The following is a 26,961-nucleotide window of genomic DNA, read 5'->3' on the forward strand; positions in this document are numbered from 1 at the left end:
TCAACTAAAGTTGGAGAAACTGACACCCGCTAGCCACCTGTGTGCAAAGCACGTCGGTAGAACTAGTCTCGCGTAAGCGTACGCGTAATGTCGGTCCGGGCCGCTTCATCCAACAATACCGCCGAACCAAAATATGACATGCTGGTAAGCAGTATGACTTGTATCGCCCACAACTCACTTGTGTTCTACTCGTGCATATAACATCTACGCATAAACCTGGCTCTGATACCACTGTTGGGGAACGTAGTAATTTCAAAAAAAAATCCTACACACACGCAAGATCATGGTGATGCATAGCAACGAGAGGGAAGAGTATCGTCCACGTACCCTTGTAGACCGTAAGCGGAAGTGTTATGAGAACGCGGTTGATGTAGTCGAACGTCTTCACGATCCGACCGATCCAAATACCAAACGCACGACACCTCCGAGTTCAGCACATGTTCAGCTCGATGACGTCCCACAAACTCCGATCCAGCGGAGCTTCGCGAGAGAGTTTCGTCAGCACGACGGCGTTCTGATGGTGATGATGTTGCTACCGACGCAGGGCTTCGCCTAAGAACCACTACGATATGATCGAGGTGGATTATGGTGGAGGGGGGCACCGCACACGGCTAACGGATCAATGATCAACTTGTGTGTTCTAGGGTGCCTCCTGCCCCCGTATATAAAGGAGCAAGGGGGAGGCCGGCCGGCCCTATAGGGCGCGCCAACAGGAGGAGTCCTTCTCCTAGTAGGAGTAGGACTCCCCTTTCCTACTCCTACTAGGAGGAGGAAAGGAAGGGGGAAGGGGAGAAGGAAGGAGAGGGAGGAAAGGAGGAAAGGGGGCCCGGCCCCCTAGTCCAATTCGGTTTGGGCTAGGGGGCGCGCACCCTGCCTCCTCTCTTCCACCACTTGGCCCATGAGGCCCAATACTTCTTCCCCGTATTCCCGTAACTCCACGGTACTCCGAAAAATACCCGAATCACTCGGAACCTTTCCGATGTCCGAATATAGTCGTCCAATATATCGATCTTTACGTCTCGACCATTTCGAGACTCCTCGTCATGTCCCCGATCTCATCGGGGACTCCGAACTACCTTCGGTACATCAAATCACATAAACTCATAATACCGATCGTCACCGAACGTTAAGCGTGCGGACCCTACGGGTTCGAGAACTATGTAGACATGACTGAGACACGTCTCCAGTCAATAACCAATAGTGGAACCTGGATGTTCATATTGGCTCCTACATATTCTACGAAGATCTTTATCGGTCAAATTGCATAACAACATACGTTGTTCCCTTTGTCACCGGTATGTTACTTGCCCGAGATTCGATCATCGGTATCTCAATACCTAGTTCAATATCGTTACCGGCAAGTCTCTTTACTTGTTCCGCAATGCATCATCCCGTAACTAACTCATTAGTCACATTGCTTGCAAGGCTTATAGTGATGTGCATTACCGAGAAGGCCCAGAGATACCTCTCTGACAATCGGAGTGACAAATCCTATTCTCGATCTATGCCAACTCAACGAACACCATTGAAGACACGTGTAGAGCACCTTTATAATCACCCAATTACGTTGTGACGTTTGGTAGCACACAAAGTGTTCCTACGGTATACGGGAGTTGCATAATCTCATAGTTAGAGGAACATGTATAAGTCATGAAGAAAGAAGTAGCAACAAACTAAACGATCATTGTGCTAAGCTAACGGAATGGGTCAAGTCAATCACATCATTCTCTAATGATGTGACCCCGTTAATCAAATGACAATTCGTGTCTATGGCTAGGAAGCTTAACCATCTTTGATTCAACGAGCTAGTCAAGTAGAGGCATACTAGTGACACTCTGTTTGTCTATGTATTCACACATGTACTAAGTTTCCGGTTAATACAATTCTAGCATGAATAATAAACATTTATCATGATACAAGGAAATAAATAATAACTTTATTATTGCCTCTAGGGCATATTTCCTTCAAGATATATCATAGGCGGTGTCGGGGATATACCCCGCGGTGTGACCCGGCCGGAGATATGACCCGACTACGACTTGATGTTTCATTGGTGACCCAACAGACTATAAGCCGGCAGGAACAGTTAAGCAGGTTAAGCCGACGCGAGCAGTTAAGCAGGTTAAGCCGGCGGGAACAGTTAAGCAGGTTAAGCTGGCGGACACAGTCATGTAAGCCGGCAGACACAGTCATCTAAGCCGGCAGACACAGGCATGTAAGTCGAATAGTTAAGCCAGACAGTTAAGCCAGACAGTTAAGCCAGACAGCTAAGCTAGACAGTTAAGCCACACAGTTAAGCCACACAGTTAAGCTAGACAGTTAAGCCAGATTGTAAGCCGACTTATGTTAAGAAGTCCAAGTTGTTAAGAAGTCCAAGACGTTAAGAAGCCCATGGTAAGACGTCAAAATAGGTTAAGTCCTAATCCGAGTTTGACTCTACATGTAACCCGCCCCTTCATCTTATATAAGGAGGGGCGGGGCACCCCAAGAGAGGGGACAAGTTGAATAATCGTTAAGTCTAGACACAACTAGGAGAACCAGAGTTACGACGATTCCCTCATGATCATAATGAGACCTAGCCACAAACAGCATGTAGGGCTATTACTTGATGATGTTTCCCGCGGCCCGAAGCTGTCTAAATTCTTGTCTTGTGTATTGCCTCTCTCGTCCCGATCAACCCCTCTTAAGCTATCACATAGATGCGTTGGCCTCACGACTAAGTCCTGACACTAGGACATCTGCCGTGACGTTTCCACGACAGTTGGCGCCCACCGTGGGGCCTGCGCACGGTGATGTTGAGTTCTTGAAGAGCTTCCCTTAGGGATCGAGGAGTTTGCAATTTTCTGGATGAGGATCTTTTTACAATTGGTGAGATTAAAGTTAGAGAAGAATTAGAGTTACGGTTGATCCGCCGCCGCCGCTTGTCCTATGATCTAGTACTTGGTTATTTTTTAAGTCGGCGAGACCGACAAGTTTTTGCGGCCGGTTCAACTAGTGCGCAGCGATGGAAATTGATTCCTGTATAGGCAGTCTGCCTAGGGTTGTCACATCTTTGAAGCTACAGTCCCGAGACACATCGACATGAAAAAGAACCGGTCTGGAAAGATTGAGATCAGCATCAAGATTCACGATGTGAAAGAGAAATTAAGGTTACGGGCCGCTTGCCGCCGCCGTCCCGAGATTCACCGGAAGAATTTTTTGAGCCGTCGAGACCAACGAGGATTAAGTCTTTACGGCAACTTACCGACACAGCGGCCCGACGAAATTGCCGATTCGATTTTTAAGGACAGGGACTCACCAAGCGCTTTCAATCAAACCAGAAGATTCCATTTAGGATTGCCGGCTGCGCGAGTTGGTAAAAGTATCAATATGGGACGCCTGATGAGCGATTCAGAGATCAAGGCTTCAAACAGTTACAAACAGCAAAATTCATCAGGCTGCTCGGCATGAACATATTGCAGTGCATGTCCGCCATCGTTGTTGTGACATCAATCCGACTGAGATTAATTCTGCTGAAAAAGCGGCAGTGTACAATTACAATAGCCGTACGTCATGGAGACCGACAAGGTTTAGGTTTGAACGCATGCAAATTACTCAAGTTACAGCTGTTCTGTCCGATCAATACAAGAATCAAATCGCCGAGGCCGTCTTTTTCCTTCGCTGCAATTTTTGTGCTAATTGGACACGCCCGAGAATATTAACTGTAGATTGCTGTCACTATTTTCTTCCTTGGGAAGACACAACGTGGATGGTCAAACCAAGAACGACCAGGACAAGGACGTGGAGGGGAGTTGGATCCGGTCTCCGCCACTGTGGCCTCGTTTCCGAGTCGCCCCTGCGCGAAACTCGCATCGAGCCGCTGGTCTCCGCCAGCGCGCCCCGGTGGCCGAACTGCCTCTGCCGGTCGCTGCCTTCGCCGGTCCCTGAGCCGTGGGCATACCCCTCGCCAGTCTGCTCCCTCACCGCCGAGCCGCCATCTTGGCTGAGCCGCCAGCTGCCTTTAGGCTACATGGCCGCAACTTTGTCATCACCACCTCTGCTGCAGCGCCGCCGTGAGTCGCCGTTGCCTGCTTCCACTGTTGCGGCCGTCCGAACAGCCGCCCGGCTCACGCCCGAGTCCGAGATGCCATCACCCTTGAGACGACGCGGCCATCGCTGTCGCTTCTCCTTGTCTCTGACGCGGCCGACTCCGGGTTGGCGCACCCGACGGCCGCTCAAAGCCATAGCACGCCGAGCCTGAAGCTGCAGTCGCCTTGAGCCGTCATGCCCTCACGTCACTCTTGCGCTGAGCCGCCCGCTGGCTTCGTCATGTTGTGTTACCGCTGCCGGGTCTCTCTGCCGCGGCCGCCTCAGTTGTCGCATACTGAGTCGCCGGCCACTTCGTCCCTGAGCCACGTTGTTAACCCACCATGGAGCGCCCTGACTCGTCGTTGCCGCAGCGTCGTCTGCGCTGCCGCACCTTGCCTCCACAGTTGCGTGCTTCGGCCGCCCTCTGCTCCACTCCGGCCGGCTCTCGAGCCCCGCGAGCCGGCTCTGCTCGCCTCGCTGCCTGTGAGCCGACGCCGGGCCGCCCTGGATGCACCCGACGTACCGCCTTCGCCGTTTGGAGCTGCCACTGGTGGTGGGTCGCCCTATTGGGAGCCTGAATCGCAACCACGCCGCTTCGCCTCGGCCGTAGGTGAGCCGGCCCTGCCATGGTGACCCGACTCGCTCTGCCGCTTCGCTCAAAAGCCGCCCCTACGCGCCTCATTTTCGTGGTCGCCGAGGGCCGCCACCTGCTCTGCCTCTTCTGCTGGAGGACGGACATCCATGCCTTGAAGCTCCTCGGCCGCCGGCGCTATCGAGCCACCGCACGCCTTCAAACTTGTGGTTAGAACCGTGCTGAGCCGCCCTGGCCAAGCGGCCTCATCCCCGCAGCCGCACCAACGCCGCACGCCTCTGTTTTGGTCGCTGAGAGCCACCAATGCTTCGTCCTGTTGGAAAGATGACCAAATTATTACGAGATTTAATCCGAATAAACAGAAGATAAATTATGACCACAACATCAAAGATTAAACTAATAATGCAAACTAGCATAGCAGATGAATATATCACATCTAGGGCACATAGTAGAAGCATGAATTCTACCACGATCTCGAACAGGAAGGATAGAATCACATACGGTGCAGCAGGTGCAGCACCGCCGACGTTGACGTTGTCGCCCATGTCGTCGAGGACGAGGTTGCCGAGGTCGGGGAAGAAGTCGTCGTTCGTGAAGTCGTCGCTGCCAGCAGTCGCGCGAGTGCGCTCCCCAAAAACCTGATTGCCCCTCTCCCGTACAGGATCACGAGAGGCGGGGTTCTGGAGGCCTGCTGTCCCTTCTCGCGGTGCACGCCGGAAGGAGGGATGGAGAAGACTTGCTTGGCGGCGCAATGATCTGGAACGGTGGTGAGAAATCATACGAAGCGGCATCGGCTAGGGTAGAGGTCTGCCTGACTATATAGTGCGGGCCGGGTAGGTCGTGGGAGTAAACCCCACGTCCGAGTCGTCACGATCCAAAAGAATCGAAAACGGTTCAGTAATTAACGCGTCCGTTAATTATTAATTAATGACTCATTAATTTTCCCATGCAGCAAAAATATAGACAACGTGCATAGCTCTGTCCTCGGCTCGGCTCAATCCCGCAACCCGCGGCGCGTCGTGACGAGACGAGGCGAGGCGAGGCATGGCGTGGCGATGCGAGCGAGGAGGAGGAGCGCGCGTGTAGGTCTCCTCTTCTCATGCTCATACAAGTGGTGGAAGAGCTCACCTTATAAAGAGGTGCAACTTTCTCTCAACTTCCGGAGTGGGACTAAACTTTAGCCTCACTCACTCCACTCACATGTGTGCATGAATGGGCCAAGAGAATTTCAGAATTTTAGTTGGGCTTTGGGCCAAAGGCCTACTAGCAAAATTCCAACAATCCCCCACAAAGTCTCATCGGCACATCTCATCATTTAGTTCCAAAACATTGTTTTATATATCTGTGCTTAGTGGATACTGTGAAGTTAAACTTTCACTTAGAAATTTATGCTACACTAGATCACAACTTGAATAGTGGACTATGCCTTGAACTACAAGTTTTCTATGAAACTAGTTTCACACAAATTCTTGACCGATACTGGGCTGCCGCAAGGCTTCCCCGCGGGTGGAGCGTATACGTCATACTCCAAGGCTTTTCATGAATTTATTAGAGAACACCCAATTCTCACAGACTGCGGCGTTAACAGTCAAATTTATATAGGTGTGTTCCTCAGAAGATGTTCTGCAGGACAACATCTCTGCTTACCGGAATAAGCCACTTGGAACACATTAAGATAAGTATCAACCTGCCATGCAGATCAGGTGAGTATTGCATCTTCACGGAGTGGGATAATCAATATAGGGATACCCTCCTCCCAGTTGACCAACAGCTTGTCTCCCACTTCTACTTCACGGGATCTCCGATCACATAGAGTGGGTTACCACTATGGACAACTCATGCGGTGGGTCTCAAACCCATCTCCATCGATGCATTATCTATCATATTACGTGATAGACCCTTTGTGAAGGGATCTGCCAAGTTTTTCGACGTTTGGATATAATCCAACGTAATAACTCCGGAGTTCCTCAATTTTCTGACAGATTTTAGTCTCCTCTTCACATGCCTTGAGGACTTCATATTGTCATTGGAACTGTTTATCTTGACGATCACAATTTGATTATCACAGTTCATCAGGATAGGGGGTATTGGTTTTTCAACCATAGGTAAGTCCATCAAGAGTTCACGAAGCCACTCTGCTTCAACAGTGGCAGTGTCTAATGCTGTGAGTTATGCTTCCATAGTTGACCTCGTTAAGATGGTCTGCTTGCAAGACTTCCAGGAAACAGCGCCACCACCAAGTGTAAAAACATAACCACTTGTGGCCTTAATCTCATCAGCATCAGATATCCAGTTTGAGTCACTATAACCCTCTAGTACCCTTGGATACCCGGTGTAGTGAATCCCATAGCTCGCGGTGCCTTTCAAATAGCGCATAACTCTCTCAAGCGCATGCCAATGATCATCTCCCGGTTTTGACACAAACCGACCCAGCTTGCTCACAGCAAAAGAGATGTCAGGCCTCGTGGCACTCGCCAAATACATAAGCGAGCCAATAATCTGAGAATACCTCAGTTGTTCTCTAGCAATCCGTCGATTCTTTCGAAGCAACACACTAGCATCATATGGAGATGGAGCAGGCGTGCAGTCGCTATACCCAAAACGACACAAGACCTTTTCCACATAATGAGACTGAAGCAGTGTGATCCCACCATTCTCATCTCTCAACAGCTTGATGTTTAAGATAACATCAGCTACTCCTAGATCCTTCATCTCAAAACAACGAGATAAGAAATCCTTAACCTCCTTGATTAAATCAAGTTTGGTTCCAAAGATCAATATGTCGTCGACATACAGACAAAGAATAACTCCTTCGCCCCCACCATAGCGATAGTACACGCACTTGTCACCATTGTTTACTACAAAGCTGGCAGCAGTTAATGTTCTTTCGAACTTCTCATGCCACTCCTTAAGAGCTTGTTTAAGGCCATATAAAGACTTTAATAACTTGCACACCTTTCCTTCCTGACCAGGTACTACAAAACCATCTGGCTGATCCATGTAAATTTTCTCCTTCAACTCTCCATTGAGGAAAGCCGTCTTAACGTCCATTTGATGAATGAGAAGACCATGTGAGGCAGCCAGTGATAGTAGCACCCGAATTGTGGTCAGTCTAGCCACGGGTGAGTAAGTATCAAAGAAGTCTTCACCTTCTTTCTGGGTATAACCCTTGGCCACAAGCCGTGCCTTGTACTTTTCAATCGTACCATCAGGTCTAAGCTTCTTCTTGAACACCCACTTACATCCTACAGGTTTGCACCCATAAGGACGGTCAGTGATCTCCCAGATACCGTTAGCTAAGATGGAATCCATCTCGCTACGTACAGCTTCCTTCCAGTAGTCAGCATCAGGAGATGCATAGGCTTCTGAAATAGTCGTGGGTGTGTCATCCACGAGGTACACAATGAAATCATCACCAAAAGACTTTGCAGTCCTCTGTCTCTTACTCCTCACAGGAGTTCCATTGTTACCCTCAACAAGATTCTCAACGTGTTCCATCGCAATGGTGGGTTCAGGAATTACAGTGAATTCCTCACTAGATGGAGTAGGTATCTCCTGATTTGATGAACTCGACATATCCTTCATAGGAAATATGTCCTCAAAGAAAGTTGAATCATTTGATTCCATAATCGTACCAACATGCATGTCGGATACGATTTTATTATCAAAAATCTATAGCCGATGCTATGAAAAGCATATCCCATAAGAACACAATCCACGGTTTTTGGTCCAAACTTGCGCTTCTTGGGAATTGGTATATTGACTTTCGCCAAACAACCCTAAGTACGTAGGTAAGAGAGTTTCAACCTTTTCCTTTCCCATTCCTCAAATGGAGTCATAGTCTTATGCTTTGTGGGAACTCGGTTTAGGACATGACACGCAGTCATTAGCGCCTCCCCCACCATTCCTTGGATAGACCCGAAGTGTCTAACATGGTGTTAACCATATCAGTTAGAGTTCGGTTCTTTCTTTCGGCTACCCCATTTGACTGGGGTGAGTAGGAGGCGTCCTCTCATGGATTATACCATGTTCCGCACAAAACATATCAAATTCATTGGAAAAATACTCTCCACCACGATCGGACCTAAGCCGTTTATTTTTTTTGATCAAGTTGGTTCTCTGCCTCAGCTTTATAGTTTTTAAAGAAAGTCAAAGCCTCATCTTTTGATTTCAGAAGATACACATAACAATATCTAGTGGAGTCATCAATCAACATCATGAAGTATCTCTTTCCACCTTTTGTCAACACGCCATTCATCTCACAAAGATCAGAATGTATAAGCTCTAGTGGCGCCAAGTCTCTTGCCTCCGCAGTCTTATGTGACTTGCGAGGTTGCTTAGCTTGCACACATACTTGGCACTTGGAGCCTTTGACAGTAGAGATTTTCGGAATTAAATTCATATTGGCTAACCGCGTCATGCAACCAAAGTTAATATGACAGAGTCGTGAATGCCAAATATCAGACTCATTATTGTGGCAAACATTATTAATAACTTTAGTGCAAATATCTGACAAAGATAGGCGGAACAAGCCTCCGCACTCATAGCCTTTTCCAAAAAATTGTCCACACTTAGAAATTACAACTTTATTGGATTCGAAAACCAACTTAAAACCATCTCGACAGAAACGGGAACCGCTAACGAGATTTTTATTGATGGATGACACATGATGAACGTTCTTCAGACGCACAGTCTTCCCCGAAGTTAACTTCAGATCGACCGTACCAACACCTCGAACGATGGCATGTGACCCGTTCCCCATTAGCACGGGTGAAGTCCCTATTGCCTGGTAAGAAGAAAACATGAAGGCGTCAGCACAAACATGTACATTGGCACCAGTGTCAATTAACCAATCAGGGGATTGAAATACTGAAAGGATGGTAGGAAAAATACCGTACCCTGATTCCTTCATATCAGTATCACCGATGACAACATTAGCGGACTTGCCGCTCTTCTCATGTTCGCGCTCCTCAAAGCGGTTAGGACACTTCGGAGCCCAGTGATTAGGATCACCGCAGACATGGCAAAGTCCCTTCCCCTTCTTATGAGAATTCTTCTTGAAGTTGGTAGAATGTGATGGCTTGTTCTTTGTATCAAACTTGCCTTTGCCCTGAGTTTTGTTCTTATTGTTTTTGAACTTGTTGGGCTGGGAGTTCTTCTTCTGTACCATGTGGGCACTAGAACCTCCCTCAGCAACTCGAGCACGTGTGTCCTTTGCTCTCGCCTTCTCTTCAACATCAAGAGTACCAATGAGATCCGCAACGGAAAACTCCTGTCTCTTGTGTTTCAGGGAAGTAGCAAAATTGTTCCACGAAGGTGGAAGCTTGGCAATGATGCCTCCGGCAACAAATTTGTCCGGCAACACACACTTGAAGTACTCAAGTTCTTTTGCAAGCGACTATATTTCATGAGCCTGCTGTACAACAGGGCGCTCATCAGTCATCTTGTAGTCATAGAATTGCTCAATGACGTACAACTCGCTGCCGGCGTCCGAGGCACCAAACTTGGCCTCGAGCGCAGCCCACATGTCCTTGCCATTGTCAAATGACATATACGAATCCACAATGGAGTCATCAAGAACACTCAGAAGAGCGCCTTTAAAGAGGGTATCGATCTTCTCAAAAGCTTCCAGCTGTGCTGGATTAAGATCGCCCTCAGGCTTGCCCTTAGTGGCATCATAGCAGCCCATGGTCTGAAACCATTAGACTGCTCTCGTGCGCCACCTCTTATATTGCGCCCCCTTAAAGGCAGGCGGCTTCAGATGCGCAGCAAAACCACTCGGAGTAAATTGCCTATAATCAGGTTTTTGGATTGTTGGAAAGATGAGCAAATTACTACGAGATTTAATCCGGATAAACAGAAGATAAATCATGACCACAGCAGCAGAGATTAAACTAATCATGCGAACTAGCATAGAAGATGAACATATCACATCTAGGGCACATACTAGAAGCATGAATTCTACCACGATCTCGAACAGGAAGGATAGAATCACATACGGTGCAGCGGGTGCAGCACCGCCGACGTTGACGTTGTCGCCCATGTCGTCGAGGACGAGGTTGCCGAGGTCGGGGAAGAAGTCGTCATTCACGAAGTCGTCGCTGCCAGCAGTCGCACGAGTGCGCTCCCCAAAAACCTGATCGCCCCTCTCCCGTACAGGATCACGAGAGGCGGGGTTCCGGAGGCCTGCTGTCCCTTCTCGAGGTGCACGCCGGAAGGAGGGATGGAGAAGACTTGCTTGGCGGCGCAATGATCTGGAACGGTGGTGAGAAACCATACGAAGCGGCATCGGCTAGGGTAGACGTCTACCTGACTATATAGTGCGGGCCGGGTAGGTCGTGGGAGTAAACCCCACGTCCGAGTCGTCACGATCCAAAAGAATCGGAAATGGTTCAGTAATTAACGCGTCCGTTAATTATTAATTAATGACTCATTAATTTTCCCATGCAGCAAAAATATAGACAACGTGCATAGCTCTGTCCTTGGCTCGGCTCAATCCCGCAACCCGCGGCGCGTCGTGACGAGGCGTGGCGAGGCGAGCGAGGAGGAGGAGCGCGCGTGTAGGTCTCCTCTTCTCATGCTCATACAAGTGGTAGAAGAGCTCACCTTATAAAGAGGTGCAACTCTCTCTCAACTTCCGGGGTGGGACTAAACTTTAGCCTCACTCACTCCACTCACATGTGTGCATGAATGGGCCAAGAGAATTTCAGAATTTTAGTTGGGCTTTGGGCCAATGGCCTACTAGCAAAATTCCAACACGTCCTCGAGCCACCGCCACCGGCTACACCGATGAGCCGCTGTAGTGCTGCCTCTGCTCTTCATCATTGTGACCCATCGCCTCCGTTTCAAATCACCCCGCTCCTCAAGCCACCACACCTCGGGTCGAGTCGCCCCAAGAGCCGCCTCATGGAGCCGTAAAGCGCCGTCACCACTATTGCTGGCCTTGCCTTAGTGGACTTCCCTTGCGCCGTGAGTCACCACGGTCTCGCGCTGTTATTCTCAAATCGCCGCGCCGTTTCACTCCGCTGCCCCGCCCTCGCACTATGTTGTTTCTGCTGGTTGAAGAAAAAAAGATAAGAGGAGGCCAGTTGAGAGAAAAGGAAGTCAAAGTGGGCAAAGTGATGAAAAAAATCCAACGGTCAACATGACCCGGAGGATCTTTCTGAGTCGCCCGGTGCTATGTTTTTAAACCGCCATCTCTGTCATCATTGCTGCAACCCTACAACTGATAATCTTTGATAAAACATGTCAGGTGAAATCCATCATGTCTAGTTTCTATTGATTTATTTTTTTCTTTGAGAAACAATTACTCTCATTCGTGCATTTTCTTATGCAGAATTCACTATTACGAAGGAGACCATCAAGCTATGGCCCATGCTTACACCGGATGGATCAATGGACAGGGTCAATTATAACCCGCCGAGATTCAACATATTCCAGCAATCCACTGGTCAAATCATGGTCAAGCATGGAGAGTCTCAAGCCAACTCCTCGAGTAGTCTTAAGAGTCGGGGGCTACAATGACATGACTCAACAAGTCTTGCCAGTTTCAGCAGGCTCAAGAACTCCGAATCATTGGAGGTAAGATAACCCGGTCCCGGAGGCTACCGCCATATTGGTGAAAATTTAAAGGCCGTCAGAAGATTTCCGGCTCAAAATGAGGATTCTGGTTCAAAATCCAGTTCAAGGGAAACTTATTTACCACAAAGCTTCGAAGCTCTCAATATCCGGTTCACAATCCGGCTCAAGGACAATCTGTCTCCCACATAGTTTGAAGCTTTCAAATCCGGTTTAAAGTTCTGATTCAAAAAAGAATTAATCTCTCCCAAGTTCGAGTTCTCAGAAAAATTAAAGGTTGCCAAAGAGAACTTGCTGCCATGATGCGCGGTTCAAACATGGGTATCCTGCCTTACGGCTTATTTTATATGGTCATTTGGGGGCTTCCTGTTCAAACATAAGTCGTATTCGAACCAAAGAGAACATAGTTGTCGGTACCCTCTTGATCGGTGCAATGCCAAACTCACTAGGGGGCTTCTTGATCGTATTCGAATCATAGCTTAATCCATTTTGGGTCCGACTTTGATCGTATTCGAATTGGAGTCATTAAAAAACTCCCAAGGTCATTTGGGGGCTTCCTGTTCAAACATAGGTCATATTCGAACCAAAGAGAACATAGCTGTCGGTACCCTCTTAATCGGCGCAACGCCAAAGCCACTTGTAGGACAATAGCAAATTTCCCTCAAGTGGATGACCTATGGTTTATCAATCCGTGGGAGGCGTAGGATGAAGATGGTATCTCTCAAGCAACCCTGCAACCAAATAACAAAGAGTCTCTTGTGTCCCCAACACACCCAATACAATGGTAAATTGTATAGGTGCACTAGTTCGGCAAAGAGATGGTGATACAAGTGCAATATGGATAGTAGATATAGGTTTTTGTAATCTGAAAATATAAAAAAATCAAGGTAACTAATGATAAAAGTGAGCACAAACGGTATTGCAATGCGTTGAAACAAGGCCTAGGGTTCATACTTTCACTAGTGCAAGTTCTCTCAACAATAATAACATAATTGGATCATATAACTTTCCCTCAACATGCAACAAAGAGTCACTCCAAAGTCACTAATAGCGGAGAACAAACGAAGAGATTATGGTAGGGTACGAAACCACCTCAAAGTTATCCTTTTTGATCGATCTATTCAAGAGTCCGTAGTAAAATAACATGAAGCTATCCTTTCCGTTCAATCTATCATAGAATTCGCACTAGAATAACACCTTAAGACACAAATCAACCAAAATCCTAATGTCACCTAGATACTCCAATGTCACCTCAAGTATCCGTGGGTATGATTATATGATATGCATTACACAATCTCAGATTCATTTATTCAACCAACACAAAGTACCTCAAAGAGTGCCCCAAAGATTCTACCGGAGAGTCAAGACGAAAACGTGTGCCAACCCCTATGCATAGGTTCATGGGCGGAACCCGCAAGTTGATCACCAAAACATACATCAAGTGGATCAATAGAATACCCCATTGTCACCACGGGTATCCCACGCAAGACATACATCAAGTGTTCTCAAATCCTTAAAGACTCAATCTGATAAGATAACTTCAAAGGGAAAACTCAATCCACTACAAGAGAGTAGAGGGGGAGAAACATCATAAGATCCAGCTATAATAGCAAAGCTCGCGATACATCAAGATCATACCACCTCAAGAACACGAGAGAGAGAGAGAGAGAGATCAAACACATAGCTACTGGTACATACCCTCAGCCCCGAGGGTAAACTACTCCCTCCTCATCATGGAGAGCACCGGGATGATGAAGATGGCCACCGGAGAGGGATTCCTCCTCCGACAGGGTGCCGGAACGGGTCTAGATTGGTTTTCGGTGGCTACGGAGGCTTCTGGCGGCGGAACTCCCGAGCTATTCTGCTCCTCAAAGTTTTTAGGGTATATGGGTATATATAGGAGGAAGAAGTACGTCGGTGGATCTCCGGGCTGTGCACGAGGCAGGGGACGCGCCCAGGGGGTGGGCGCGCCCCCCACCCTCGTGGGCAGCCCGGGACTCTCCTGGTCCATCTCCGATACTCCGTGGGCTTCTTCTGGTCCAAAAATAAGTTCCATGAAGTTTGAGGTCAATTGGACTCTGTTTGATTTTCCTTTTCTGCAATACTTAAAAACAAGAAAAAAACAGAAACTGGCACTGGGCTCTAGGTTAATAGGTTAGTCCCAAAAATAATATAAAAGTGCATAATAAAGCCCACAAACATCCAAAATAGATAATATAATAGCATGAATACTTCATAAATTATAGATACGTTGGAGACGTATCAGCATCCCCAAGCTTAATTACTGCTCGTCCTCGAGTAGGTAAATGATCAAAGAAATAATTTATGAAGTGTGAATGCTAGCAGGTGCACAAGTTTGATCAATGATAATTTCAATCACCTTTTCTAGCATCATTATATATCATATCAGTAGCTCATCTCATGAAGCTTCTCATGATCAAGTAACAAGATATTCACATGTTAATAAACTTTCTTGAAAACTAACAAACCGTGTTATTAGTCATCAAACAATTACAATTCATCTTATTTTCAGGAAGAGTCCATGTCAGAGCTTTGATTTAGCAAACTCCACATACTCAACTATCATTTAGTCTTTCACAATTGCTAACACTGACATGATATTTATGGGTTAAAAGTTTTAATCAGACACAGAGAAAGATAGGAGCTTATAGATTCGCCTCCCAACCTTTTACCTCAAGGGTAATGTCAACAATAATAGTTTATGATGCCTTACATCCAATTGGATATATATATATATATATATGTATATATATCAGAATCTTTCCAACACGAGGTGCTTGCCAAAGGATAAAATGAAAAAAGGAAAGGTGAAGATCAGAATGACTCTTGCATAAGGTAAAAGACAATAATAAAAGATAGGCCCTTTGCAGAGGGAAGCAGAGGTTGCCATGCGCTTTTATAGTTGGATGCACAAAATCTTAATGCGAGGGAACGTCACTTTATATTGCCACTTGTGATAGGGACCTTTATTATGCAGTTCGTCACTTTTATTGCTTCCATATCACAAGATCGTATAAAGCTTATTTTCTCCACACTAAAAGATCATACATATTTAGAGAGCAATTTTTATTGCATGCACCGATGACAACTTACTTGAAGGATCTTACTCAATCCATAGGTAGGTATGGTGTACTCTCATGGCAATACTGGTTTAAGGGATGTTTGGAAGCACAAGTAGTATTTCTACTTGATGCAAAGAATTTGGCTAGCATGAGGGGTAAAGGCAAGCTCAACGTGTTGGGCGATCCATGACAATATACTTTATTTCGAATATAAGAAAACATAACCCATTACGTTGTCTTCCTTGTCCAACATCAACCTTTTATCATGTCATATTTTAATGAGTGCTCACAATTACAAAAGATGTCCAAGATAGTATATTTATATGTGAAATCTCTCTTCCTTCAATATTCTTTCATGAATTATTCAAGTGACCAATACAATGTTTGCTAACCTTCAATAAATTTACCACCTCTACTTCTTATATGTAAAGTCATTACTTCCCATGGGATAAGCATATGAAACATATATAATTTCAGATTTATGACATTCAAATCATCCAACCATTTACTCATAGGATATAAGTGAGGCACACGAGTAAATGACAAACTACTCCAAAAAAACATAAGTGAATATCAATGAGTAGTTAAATAATTATGTAGCTATGTGAAGACTCTCTCTCATTTAAGAATTTCAGATCTTGATGTTTTATTCAAACAGAAATCAAAACAAAGTAAAATGACATTCTAAGAATGGCAAACATCATGTAAAGAAGCAAAAACTTAAGATCAACCGAAACTAACCGATAGTTATTGAAGAAGAAAGGTGGGATGCCAACCGGGGCATCCCCAAGCTTAGACGCTTGAGACTTCTTGAAATATTATCTTGGGATGCCTTGGGCATCCCCAAGCTTGAGCTTTTGTGTCTCCTTAATTCCTCTCATATCACGGTCTCCCTAAATCTCAAAAGCTTCATCCACACAAAACTCAACGAGGACTCGTGAGATAAGTTAGTATAAACCAATGCAAAAACCTTATCATACTCTACTCTAGAAAATCACTAGAATTATTATTCAACATTGAATACTAAATGCCTCTGCATATTTAATAGTCCTATCCTCAAATAGAAACATTAAGGAACCAAACATATGCAAACAATGCAAACGTTACAGCAATCTGCCTAAACAGGACAGTCTGTAAAGAGTGCAGCAAGATCCATACTTACCTACCTCCAAAAATTATTAAAGAAAATTAACACTGTAGTAAATTTATCAGAGCTTATTATGAAAAAGGTTTCAACATTTTATCACATTCTGACTTTTCTAGGGAATTTTTGCAACAGCGGTAAACTTTCTGTTTTCAAACAGCAACATGTGGACTAGTAAAATAGGCATAGTAAAGGCTATCAATGCTAGTTTTATTGAAGTAAAAGATGCAAAACATTGTTCTAAATAACAGCAATAAAATCCTAACAAAATAAATTGACTCTCCAAGCAAAACACATATCATGTGTTGAGTAAAAATATAGCTCCAAGTAAAGTTACCGATGAACGAAGACGAAAGAGGGGATGCCTTCCGGGGCATCCCCAAGCTTAGGCTCTTGGTTGTCCTTGAATATTTCCTTGGGTGCCTTGGGAATCCCCAATCTTAGGCTATTGCCACTCCTTATTCCATAATCCATCGAATCTTTACCCAAAACTTGAAAACTTCACAACACAAAACTTAACAGAAAACTTGTAAGCTCCGTTAGCGAAAGAAAACAAAACACCACTTCAAGGTACTGTAATGAACTCATTATTGATTTATATTTGTGTTAAACCTACTGTATTCCAACTTCTCTATGGTTCATACCCTCCGATATTACTCATAGATTCATCAAAATAAGCAAACAACACATAGAAAACAGAATCTGTCAAAAACAGAACAGTCTGTAGTAATCTGGATCAAACGTATACTTCTAGAACTCATAAAATTCTCAAATAAATTGGTGGACCTGTAGAATTTGTCTATGAATACTCTGCAAAAATAATCGACTTAATAGCACTCTCCAGTAAAAAATGGCAGCTAATCTCGTGAGCACTAAAGTTTCTGTTTTTTACAGCAAGATCACAAACACTTCACCCAAGTCTTCCCAAAGGTTCTACTTGGCACAAACACTAATTAAAACATAAAACCACATCTAAACAGAGTCTAGATGAATTATTTATTACTAAACATGAGCAAAAAGTAAATAACAAAAATAAAAATGGGTTGCCTCCCAACGAGCGCTATCGTTTAATGCCCCTAGCTAGGCATGATGATTTCAATGATGCTCACATAAAAGATAAGAATTGTAACATAAAGAGGGCATCATGAAGAATATGACTAGCACATTTAAGTCTAACCCTCTTCCTATGCATATGGATTTTTTGAGCAAACAACTTATTGGAACAATAATCAACTAGCATAGGAAAGCAAAACAAGCATAACTTCAAGATTTTAAGCGCATAGAGAGGAAACTAGATATTATTGCAATTCCTACAAGCATATGTTCCTCCCTCATAATAATTTTCAGTAGCATCATGAATGAATCCAATGATATAACTATCACATAAAGCATTCTTTTCATGATCTACAAGCATAGAAATTTTATTACTCTCCACATAAGCAAAATTCTTCTCATTCGGAATAGTGGGAGTATCATAAGAAACTCGAACATTATATATTGTTTCCATATTAAAGGAGTAATGTTCAGAAAAGGGGTAATCATAATCATGACAAGTTTTATAAATATAATCATCACTACTCTTTATAGCATAAGCGTCATCGCAATAGTCATCATAAATAGGAGGCATGCTATCATCATAATAAATTTGCTCATCATAACCTGGGGGACTAAAAATATCATCTCCATTAAACGTAGCATCCCCAAGCTTGGGACAAACATTAATTGCAGCAAATATATTCTCAAACATGTCATTCTCATCAAACATAGCATCCCCAAGCTTGGGCCTTTTCATATCATAAGCATAATCACCCTCATCATTAATAGTATGGATAGCACCAATAATATAGCAATTATCATCATCACAATGAGTAATAGGAGCAACATTATTTGGGAGAGATACCTTTCCACCTTTGCTTCTCTATCTTTTAGTTTTCTTCTTCACATCATGTGTGGGTTCAACCCTCTTTTTGGAGCTCCTTATTAATGAGATTGGTTGGATAGAAGGCTCCTCCTCGTTACCTGATTCATCATAAGAAATAATAGGAGGATATTGGGAAGTCTCTTCCCTTTCATTAGTATTCTCTTCATCTTCTATTTGTTTTATTTTCTTTATGTAATTGGCAATATAAGGATTTTCAATACAATTCACCGCACAATAAATATAAATTTCCTCTAGATCAAAATAAAGAAGTTTATCACAGGCAAATACTGGAAGATAGTTAGTTATACGTTTCATTTATTCATAACCCATAAGCAAACTAAGTTCATTATGATGTGCAAGGGAAATCAAGTCATCACAATTTTTGGAAACAATTAGATCATGAAACAATTTGCATCGGATGGTTAAATGACCATGTTCATTGCAAAGTTCACAAGTACGGCTAAGAAAATTTAAATTTTCAGCACAAACATCTAGCCTTTCTTGCAACCATTTAGTTTCTAAGTACTTATGCCTCTTGCAAAATCTATCTTCCCTAATTGGTGTTTACTTGCAAACTCTATGCACTCCACAAAATCGACATGCGTATAAGATACATTCTCATCATGACTAGTGCAATCATCATTAGTACTATGGATACTCAAAGAGTTCATACTAATAACATTGCAATCATGCTCATCATTCAAAGATTTAGTGCCAAAATTTTTAATGCATTCTTCTTCTAACACTTTGGCACAATTTTCCTTTCCATCATACTCACGAAAGATATTAAAAAGATGAAGCGTATGAGACAAACTCAATTCCATATTTTTGTAGTTTTCTTTTATAAACTAAATTAGTGACAAAACAAGAAACAAAAAGATTCGATTGCAAGATCTAAAGATATACCTTCAAGCGCTAACCTCCCTGGCAATGGCACCACAAAAGAGCTTGATGTCTACTACACAACCTTCTTCTTGTAGATGTTGTTGGGCCTCCAAGTGCAGAGGTTTGTAGGACAATAGAAAATTTCCCTCAAGTGGATGGCCTAAGGTTTATCAATCCGTGGGAGGCATAGGATGAAGATGGTATCTCTCAAGAAACCCTGCAACCAAATAACAAAGAGTCTCTTGTGTCCCCAACACACCTGTTGGGGATATTATTATCAGTTATGACCCGCCCAGGAGGGGCCGGGTCAGCCCCAATGGCAGGTTACACAAGAAGCCCAGTAAACATTCAAGATTATAGTTTATTAAATCTTATAGAAGGCCCAAAGGCCTGAAGGCGGTTTAAGGCCTGATATTGTGAACCGTCGTATGTAAGGAAAGACTTGTAAAGAAAGGCATGTAAAGGAAGTCACCAAGCCGGACACGATTATGAGCCGGCCGGGACTCTGTAGGCCACCAGGCATCAACCCATGTATATAAGGGAACGACCCGGTGGCGGCTTAGGGCAATAAACAACAAGTCGATAACCAAGCCGGCGAGTTGAGCCTCTTGGCGATCGAATCCCCATCAATACCAATCCCAACTAGACGTAGGCTTTTACCTTCATCGTAAGGGGCCGAACTAGTATAAAACTCTCTCGTGTCCTTTGTCCCGATTAACCCCTTTAAGCTTCCTAGTGCGATGGCCCTACAACTAAGTCCTTGCTCTAGGACATCTGCCATGACAATTCCACGACAGTTGGTGCCCACCGTGGGGCCAGCACACGGTGGATTTGAGTTCTTGAAGGGCAACTTCGAAGGGCTCAAGGGATATGCTGTGGGCCGGATGACCAAGAGTCGTCACGGCAAGCTCTACATCGACGACGAAGGCTGGGGCCCGGAGGCCGGCTCAATTGAGTACGGATACCGGGTCCCCTTCGACATAATTCACGTCTTCATAGGCCGGATCGGCGAGTCAGGTCCTGAACCGGACGTCCACACCAACCTCATCGAAACGGCTTGGCGCACGAGGACCGCCCGTGTTCAATCTGCCGTGAAGCATGCCTTCGTAGGCTGCGTCCACGGTGGTGAATACTCTGAAGGATCGGTGGAGGGCGGTGAGACGACCATCTGTTCTGATACTGCTTCATCAACGGGCGAGACGGACTCTTTTTACCAGCTGCAGGACGGCATGCTCGGGGGCTGTTCCGATGGCAGCAGTATTCTGGACCCTCTTGAGCCGCCGAATTGGGCCGGAGTCTTCATGGCAGGGACATAGCCCAGGCAGAACTCTACAACAGCGGTGGCGACAGCTACTAGGTCGGCTGCGGCCGGGTCAGGAGACCCCGTGTGCCCCCCGGCTCAGATCTTGATGGACCTCATGGATAAACTGACGACTCTGTTGACTGTCGTGGTAGAGCCGGTGGATAAAGCCCAGCATGACGCAGAGGTGACACGCGTACGTGAAGAGATGGTGCAAGCTAAGGAAAATCTAGCCGCAGAGGAAGTCAGGATGGTAGTAGAGCGAGCGGCTTTGGACGTTCGTGCTCAATAGCTTCAAGTGGAGACCTTCCGGCTCTTGGTGGATCTGAACGCGTTAAACGAGGTCATGAGGAGGAGGCATCAAAAAACCCAGTCACGTCTGCCTCTGACGCTCGATCCTAGGAATCTTTTTCACACACCCGGAGCCGGGGGAAGTAACCCGCCGAAGGCACCCCGGATTACAACACCCGGCGCACCGATCCAGCCGCGCGTCATGGATCCACCTCGTATAATTACCACGACGCCTCATTACATCCCAACACCGCCGGGTCACTTCTCCAACCCTTTGGAAAACCTCATCGCAGCATCGGCTCGTCTGGCGGCTCTTCCGATGGAAGGTGACTCACCGGCGACAATTGAAACACGGAGGGTAAGAGAACTTCTTCAAACAGCTCTGGCGCAGCAGGATGCATACTCCTACAGTAGAGACAGGATCCATTCAACTCCTCGCCCAAGCCGGAGCCCGAGTTACAGTAGGCATATGGAATCCGCAGATATGTCAAGCAATGCTCAACCCCGCAACCGGCCATACAGGTATGAGCCGGTGCGGGCTGGGGCCCTCAACTTGGCAGATCAGGAGAGGATTCATCAAGAGGCGGAATGAGCAGCTCAAATGGCAGTGGATCAGGCGGCTCATGAAACTTTTCCGACTTATCCAGCAACCTCGGTCGAGGCAGGAGTGGCCACAAGAACCAGAGGCATTCCTTGCTTGGTGCCGACCATACGTAATGAGAGTTTGCCAAAGGACTTTAAGGGGCCTCGTAAGGTGCCTAATTACACAACTGACTTACAGCCTGGGGCTTGGATTGAGAGTTATGAGATGGCTATGGAGTTATTGGAGGTCAGCGATGCAGCAATGGCCAAGTATTTCACTATGATGTTAGATGGAATAGCTCGTACTTGGTTGAAGGGATTGCCACCCAATTCTATCGGCTCATGGGCGGAGTTGAAGGCCCGGTTCATCCAGAACTTTAAAGACACGTGTAAGCATCCTATGTCGATTTTGGACCTGACCAATTGCAAGCAAGAGGATGGTGAATCCACAACCCATTGGGTGCGCCGGGTCAAGGAGATAATACATTCATCTGAGAAGATGGATGCTGGCTCAGCAGTCTTGATGTTGGAGAAAAATTGCCGTTTTGAACCTCTGAAACAGAAGCTGGGAGGCTCAAGCGTGACTGTAATGACATGGGAACGTTGATGGCGGCTCTTGTCAAGTATGCTGATTCTGACACTACTAAGGACCCGGTGTCTGACGAAGAAAAGGCAACGAAGGGAAAGAAGAACGGCAAGGGTCACCAGCATAACCCGGGGAATCAAGGAGGTAATAAATGTAAGGCTGATGAGTTTGTTGCTAACACCAATACACAAGGCGGAAATCAACGGCGCAAGGGACGACAACCCCCTCGGTCGGGTGAGTCAGGTCCCACCCTTGAGCAATTATTGAATGAGCCTTGTCCAAAACACGGTACCCGGGAGAAGCCAGCCACCCACCTATGGAAAGATTGTACGATCATGAAGGCGTTTAAAAATTCAAACGCGTTTGATGGAGGTCACGGCCCAGGTGGCGGCTCAGGTGGAGGCGGTTTCCAAGGCCCGGGCGCCGGCTTAGGTGGAGGAGGATTCCACGGTCAGGGCCATCCTGGTAACTAAAGAGGGTATAATCCGCAACCTGGCCAAGGTAATCAGCAGCAGTCCGGATATCAGAGCAATCCGAAGCAGCTGAATAGTGGGCAATACCATGTATTCACCACTAGCTTATGTAAGAGAGACGAGAAACTTCACAAGAGGGCCGTCAATGCCGTATAGCCGGCGGTTCCACGTTACTTACGTTGGTCAGAGCAGCCTATTGTGTGGAGCAGAGAGGATCACCCACCCCGGGTCGATAATCCGGGTCACTTGGCTTTGGTGGTGGCACCTCAGGTTGGTGGATACAAATTCACTAAAGTACTCATGGATGGAGGCAGCAGCATCAACATCCTCTATTATTAAACATTCCGCTGGATGGGATTGACTGATAAGAGTCTTAAACAATCCAACACTGTTTTTCACGGTGTGGTTCCTGGTAAGTCGGCATACCCAGTGGGTAAGATTGAACTGGAAGTAGCCTTTGGGGATGAGTATGACTCCAGAGCAGAAAAATTAACCTTTGAGGTGGTTAAGATCAAAAGCCCGTATCATGCTCTGTTTGGACGGCTGGCTTATGCCAAATTCATGGCTCGGCCGTGTTATGTGTATTTGCACCTTAAGATGCCGGGTTATAAGGGCACCATCACAGTACACGGGAGGCGTAAAATAGCCTTGGAGTGTGAAGAAGGTGATGCTGCCTATGTTGAATCTATCTGTGCAACAGAGGAGTTAAAATTTTACAAAGATCATGTTGACCCGGTAGACATGACATCATTAAAGAAACCAACAACAGAGCATGAGCCGGTGTTGAAGTTCAAATCAGCTGATGACACCAAGATGGTTGACTTTGTGCCTGGCGACTCATGCAAGCAGTTCATCATCAGTGTTAACTTGGATCCAAAATAGGAAAGCGCGCTCATCAAGTTCTTCCGTGAGAATCGGGACATCTTCGCATGGAAACCTTCAGACATGCCGGGTGTCCCAAGGGAACTCGCTGAGCACACTCTCAATATTGATCCAAAGTTTAAACCTGTCAGACAATTTCTCCGACGGTTCAATGAAGAAAGGCGCAAGGCCATTGGAGAAGAGGTGGCCCGGCATTTGGCAGCTGGGTTCATTATAGAAGTCCTTCACCCAGAGTGGTTAGCCAACCCGGTGCTTGTACTAAAAAAGAATGGCACCTGACGTATGTGTGTGGATTACACCGATCTAAACAAGGCTTGTCCGGCTGATCCTTTTGCCCTCCCCCGTATTGATCAGATCATTGATGCTACGGCGGGTTGTGTGATAACCCACAAGTATAGGGGATCAATTCTAGCCTCTTTCGATAAGTAAGAGTGTCGAACCCAATGAGGAGCTAAAGGCAGAACAAATATTCCCTCAAGTTCTATCGACCACCGATACAACTCTACGCACGCTTGATGTTCGCTTTACCTAGAACAAGTATGAAACTAGAAGTACTTTGTATGTGTTGTTGGATAGGTATGCAAGATAATAAAAAGCAAGTAAATAAAAAGTAGGGGCTGTTTAGATAAAGACACAACTAAGTTAGGTTTAGTAGAGAGTTTGTTGTTAAGAGAAAGTTATTTGTCCCTAGGCAATCGATAACTAGACCGGTAATCATTATTAAAATTTTATTTGAGGGAGAGGCATAAGCTAACATACTTTATCTACTTGGATCATATGCACTTATGATTGGAACTCTAGCAAGCATCCGCAACTACTAAAGATTCATTAAGGTAAAACCCAACCATAGCATTAAAGCATCAAGTCCTCTTTACCCCATACGCAAACAACCTACTTACTCGGGTATGTGCTTCTATTCACTCACGCCACCCACCATAAGCAAATCATAAACATATTGCAACACCCTACAGCGGGAATCCCTCATGCTTGCGCGACATGGAGAGCACCATAGGACAACACCAATAATAAAACATGCAACTCAAACCAATCTTGATCATCAAATAGCCATTAGGACAAAACGGATCTACTCAAACATCATAGGATAGCCCTACATCATAGGGATATAATATATAGCATTGAGCACCATGTTTAAGTAGAGATTACAGCGGGTAAGAGAGAGGTTACACCGCTGCATAGAGGGGGGAAGAGTTGGTGGTGAAGGCGGTGAAGTTGTTGGAGAAGATGACGGTGATGATGATGGCCCCCGGTGGCACTCCGGCGCCATCGGAAGCAAGGGGGAGAGGGCCCCCCTTCTTCTTCTTCCTTGACCTCCTCCCTAGATGGGAGAAGGGTTTCCCCTCTGGTCCTTGGCCTCCATGGCGTGGGAGGGGTGAGAGCCCCTCCGAGATTGGATCTGTCTCTCTGTCTCTCTCTGTTTCTACGTTCTCTCTGTTTCCTAAGAAGATCCGTAACTCCGATTGCCTGAAACCTTCGCCGTGATTTTTTTCCCGAAAATTAGCTTTCTTACGACAAAAGAAGAGCGTCAACCGCCTTATGGGTGGCTCACGAGGGTAGGGGCGTGCCTAGGGGGGCAGGCGCCCCCTGCCTCGTGACCACCTCGGGCACCGTCTCACGTGGATTTTTCTTCCGGAAATTTCCAAATATTCCAAAAATTATCTCCGTCCGTTTTTATCCCGTTTGGACTCCGTTTGATATGGATGTTCTGTGAAACCAAAAACATGCAACAGACAGGAACTGGCACTGGGCACTGGATCAATATGTTAGTCCCCAAAAATAGTATAAAAAGTTGCCAAATGTATATGAAAGTTGTAGAATATTGGTATGGAACAATCAAAAATTATAGATACGACGGAGACGTATCAGCATCCCCAAGCTTAATTCCTACTTGTCCTCGAGTAGGTAAATGATAAAAAAGATAATTTTTTATGTGGAATGCTACCTAGCATAATCTTGATCACATATCTAATAATGGCATGAATATTAAGACACGAGTGATTCAAAGCAATAGTCTATCATTTGACATAAAAACAATAATACTTCAAGCCTACCAATAAAGCAATCATGTATTTTCAAAATAACAAGGCCAAAGAAAGTTATCCCTACAAAATCATATAGTCTGGCTATGCTCCATCTTCACCACACAAAATACTCACATCATGCAGAACCCCGATGACAAGCCAAGCAATTGTTTCATAATTTTGACGTTCTCAAACCTTTTCAACTTTCACGCAATACATGAGCGTGAGCCATGGACATAGCACTATAGGTGGAATAGAATATGATGGTGGAGAAGACAAAAAGGAGAAGATAGTCTCACATCAACTAGGCGTATCAACGGGCTATGGAGATGCCCATCAATAGATATCAATGTGAGTGAGTAGGGATTGCCATGCAACGGATACACTAGAGCTATAAGTATATGAAAGCTCTAACTGAAACTAAGTGGGTGTGCATCCAACTTGCTTGCTCATGAAGACCTAGGGTATTTGAGGAAGCCCATCGTTGGAATATACAAGCCAAGTTCTATAATGAAAATTCCCACTAGTATATGAAAGTGATAACTCAAGAGACTCTCTATATGAAGAACATGGTGCTACTCTGAAGCACAAGTGTGGTACAAGAATAGTAACATTGCCCCTTCTCTCTTTTTCTCTCATTTTTTTGTTTTTTTGTAGGCTTCTTTGGCCTCTTTTTTTGGGGGGGCTTCTTTGGCCACTTTTATTTTGATAACCTCACATGGGACAATGTTCTAATAATGATGATCATCACACTTTTATTTCCTTACAACTCAATATTACAACTCGATATCTAGAACAAGGATATGACTCAATATGAATGCCTCCGGCGGTGTACCGGGATGTGCAATGATCTAGCGTAGCAATGACATCAAAAAATGGACAAGCCATGAAAACATCATGCTAGCTATCTTACGATCATGCAAAGCAATATGACAATGAATGCTCAAGTCATGTATATGATGATGATGGAAGTTGCATGGCAATATATCTCGGAATGGCTATGGAAATGCCATGATAGGTAGGTATGGTGGCTGTTTTGAGGAAGGTATATGGTAGGTTTATGATACCAGCGAAAGTTGCGCGGTACTAGAGAGGCTAGCAATGATGGAAGGGTGAGAGTGCGTATAATCCATGGACTCAACATTAGTCATAAAGAACTCACATACTTATTGCAAAAATCTATTAGTCATCGAAACAAAGTACTACGCGCATGCTAATAGGGGGATATATTGGTAGGAAAAGACCATCGCTCGTCCCCGACTGCCACTCATAAGGAAGACAATCAATAAATACCCCATGCTCCAACTTCGTTACATAACGGTTCACCAGACGTGCATGCTACGGGAATCACAAACCTCAACACAAGTATTTCTACAATTAACAACCACCCACTAGCATGACTCTAATATCACCATCTTTATATCGCAAAACTATTGCAAGGAATCAAACATATCATATTCAGTGATCTACAAGTTTTATGTAGGATTTTACGACTAACCATGTGAATGACCAGTTTCTGTCATCTCTCTAAATAGAT

The sequence above is a fragment of the Triticum urartu genome, chromosome 7A (genome assembly GCF_056163025.1).
Source record: "Triticum urartu cultivar PI428250 chromosome 7A, HENAU_Tu73, whole genome shotgun sequence".
In the NCBI taxonomy this organism is placed as follows: Eukaryota; Viridiplantae; Streptophyta; class Magnoliopsida; order Poales; family Poaceae; genus Triticum; species Triticum urartu.